Here is a 3,450-nt window from a genome sequence, read left to right on the forward strand (position 1 = left end):
AGAGCGGTTAGCGAATTGCCAAACGTTTCAAGCACGCGGCGCAGATATATTCCGCGCCTCGTGCGCGGCCCGATAAGGACTTTCTCGGAAGACGTAATTTCTCATCATTAATCTTTGCTGCGCGTCTCTTCGACCGCAGTGAACAACCCTGTTTATGAATTGCTTCACCGCGTAATCTTACTTGACACAATGACGTAAAAATTCATCGATATCCGATAACAGCATTATTTTAACTTCTTTGAATTTTACACGAAAAAATTACATAAATTTTTGCCTACTTTTTCAAAAATTGCATATTCTATATGTAATTGACATTTTAAAAAACATAACTTTAAAATTGAAGTCAATCGTATACTTATCAATGTGTATGCAACGATCATAGATTCTATAAAAAAAGAATAGAGCTCTTTTTTACCTAATCTATTGTATACAAAACGATTATGTTTATACGGATGGAAAAAGAGCGAATATGTATCGCGAAAAAATTGCGATCATTAAAATAACTCTGTCGATCGTCCCCGTACTTCGTCAACGCGAATTTTGATGAATAAGCGGAAAATGAATAACGAATTTTGGCAGAATCATTGATCGGTCATTATGAGTTTTGTAATGTGACACTCGAAGGGTGAACTATGCTTTGACGTTAATTTAATGTCACGTTATCTTTCGTATATTTCGCGATTTATTATAACTATGTCGCTCGTAAAACACACATTTTTATAAGAAATTGATGCCGCTTAACGTATCTCCCATCTACTTGTATCCAAACATTTTCAATTTTAAATTGAGAATAAATGTGATAGAAAGCTGTTGTATTTTATATCTAATAGTTAATATTATACGTGTTCTCTAATAGATCACGATATATAAAAATTGCATTCTCTATTAAATCTCACTCAAATCCAATTTTTATACCGTATAATTTCTACTTTAATGAAATTATTTTCTAAGATGAAGCACGCGCATTATATCGTTAATCTTCGGCAACAATTCAAAGGGCAATTAAAAACATTCGACTATCCGCTCACCTCCGTCGCTTCTTTTTCCGTCGCCTCCGTCGGCGAGGTCGCCTCCTCCTAGGTTCCCCCCTGTTCAAGGGGGTAGTTGCTCTCCCTTGTAGTTTCAGGGCCGTTGCTGCTACGCTAAACTCGATTTCTTCCCCTGTCTCGCTTCTTCCCTGCACCGGGGGCCTTGTCTCCGCCCCGGCGCTGGGCCCCGTCGTGGCTGGTACTTCCCTTCGCGCACCACCTTCTCGGAAGTCTTTGTCCACCAAGAGCGAACGAATTCGCCGACAGTCACCGAGCCAGGTACGACGGGAAACTGCGTGGGATCAGAAAAACCCAACACCGTCGACGAACCATGTGTCCTTCGAATGGACTCACTGTCTATTGGGTAGAGCAACCATGTGAGTCCATTCACCATCACCCTTTTCTCACTTTCGCCCTCGCGAGATCTTCGCAAACGGTTCTACGCGAACTCGAGGAGTTTACACAGAATACTCGGCACGTTTATCGTCGGGCTTCAATCCGATCCTGATGATACTGCTTCTTGGAATAAGTTTCTTATGTTTCTTGGATTGTCTTACAAGGATAGATTTCGCGAAATGATCGGCTAACAAAGCTGCGCGTGCTGATGAATAACGATAAAAAATAAGCGAGCGATCGGTTTAGCGCAACATGAAGCGGATCAGATCATCCAAAATTATTCTCATCCACGCACCTCGCACCTCTATTCGGATGAAATCGCCGACGAGAACCTGAGTTACTGGTTGCGGACTTTATCAAGACACAGTGAGGATAACGTTCGCGCGAGATCGACTGTATTCAATGATCTGCGATTTAACATTGATCAACAAGATCTACAATGTCCAAAATCTACAACGCAAAACTCAGTTCTGGAACGAGATTTTCTTGTACCAGCGTAAAATCGAGCCTCGCAGTTTAAATGAAGTTTCCTCGTCCTTTTTATCCTTCCTTAGATTAAGATAATACACGAGAATATATATATCAATGACGAAACAATTTGAATTGTCACACAGCTTCTCTTCAATCGTTCGACGTCCTCATCAACATACAACTTTAGCGCGAGCCAAAGCCCGATGATCCCGGAAGTTACTTTATTTTTTCAGAGTACCAGAGAGAAAATAAACGTCAATCCTTCAGGATTTGTTAACTGGAACTTGATCGTCGTGTCGTTTCAGACTTTCGTCCCGCTGCCGCAAGTTTCTTGACGAGCTCGCTGTTGCACTCGAAGGCGTACCGCACGTGTGTCGCGTCGCACGAGAAACCGTAATCTCGAGTGATATCATTCGTCACCGGACCAATTCCGTACGACGCGGCAGCATCCCGTCCACGATCGGCGGTCCTCGCGGTTGGCGCTCGGTGCGTGTCAGCCAGCGTCGGGACAGCTCTGCGCTCGCCGATACCCATGGAAAACCGCGGACGGTGCCGCGGTGATGTATATCTTAAGCGAGAGATGCGACGACTCTGATCCGCGAATTCCGCCCGCTCAGTTTCGCAGCCTCCGAGCCGGCGGCGGGACCGGAGCGCCGCGACGCGAGGCGCCCTGTGCACATGCGTTAAGCTTCGCTCCCCCGATACACCCGCGTATCCCCCTTTGGCGTATCCTTCTCTCTCTCGCTCGCTCTTTCTCTCTCTTTCTCTCCCGCTCTCGCTTTTCTCTTGACGCCCCCGTGATCCGCCACGATGGTGGTTGTGTACAGCAACCAGAGAGAGAGTCCCGTCTCCTCTGTGTCCGTCTTCGGGAGACACGGGGAGACTCGAGGGGCACCGCGGGACACTCGAGAGAGAGAAGCGTCTATCGTATATACTATATACTGTTACGCTGTTCCTTTTCTGCGTCAACAAGGACGACGCGTCCCGATCGGCGTTCTTTGTTACCGATTACGTCATACAATTTCAGTAACGCGATTTTCGTAATATCGAAATTAAATGCCGAAACGGATAAGAGCAACTCGAGAGTTTTAACGTCTCTGCCTTTTGAAATATTCAACGAAAGAACAAGCGACTGGGTCATGTATCTCAAATTAGAATCATAACAATAGATAAATTATAATGATATTATCGCAGATAATACTAATGTAATTCTGAAAACTAGGACATAATATATTTCGCGTTCTATTTCCATGTTACAAAATGACGTACGGCGGTTGATTTCTTTCCTCAAGATATTGGATTACATTTAATCATTTAATTTATTGTACGCGTGCATTTCTCACACAACTGTACGGCAGAGCCGACACACACGGCCTCGGGGACTAAATCACGAATCTATTTCTTCCTTCGACTAATTTTAATCCCCAGAAATAGGCTCAAAATAGCATCGCCGATGCTATCTAAACCATCGTACTCGCGCACATCGCATCACATCCACGTGCCACTCATTCAAGCTTCTATCAACCGCGGGCGTACGCGATTCGAATTGAATGCC

General features: G+C 44.6%; 1 protein-coding gene across 5 annotated transcripts in view; it reads right to left on the reverse strand.

Moving 5' to 3' along the window:
- Nucleotides 1-3,450, reverse strand: part of LOC115235610 (homeotic protein antennapedia) — a 122,474-nt gene that overhangs the window by 34,703 nt on the left and 84,321 nt on the right. The window contains exon 1 of one of the 5 annotated variants that reach the window (XM_029807509.1): nucleotides 1,029-2,114. The exons of the other annotated variants lie outside the window; for them this stretch is intronic. The gene's annotated coding sequence lies outside the window, so the exon portion shown is untranslated. Of the gene's footprint in view, nucleotides 1-1,028; nucleotides 2,115-3,450 lie in introns of those variants that run through there. 5 annotated transcript variants of the gene reach the window in all.

The sequence above is a fragment of the Formica exsecta genome, unplaced genomic scaffold (genome assembly GCF_003651465.1).
Source record: "Formica exsecta isolate Colony F162 unplaced genomic scaffold, ASM365146v1 scaffold228, whole genome shotgun sequence".
Lineage (NCBI taxonomy): Eukaryota > Metazoa > Arthropoda > Insecta > Hymenoptera > Formicidae > Formica > Formica exsecta.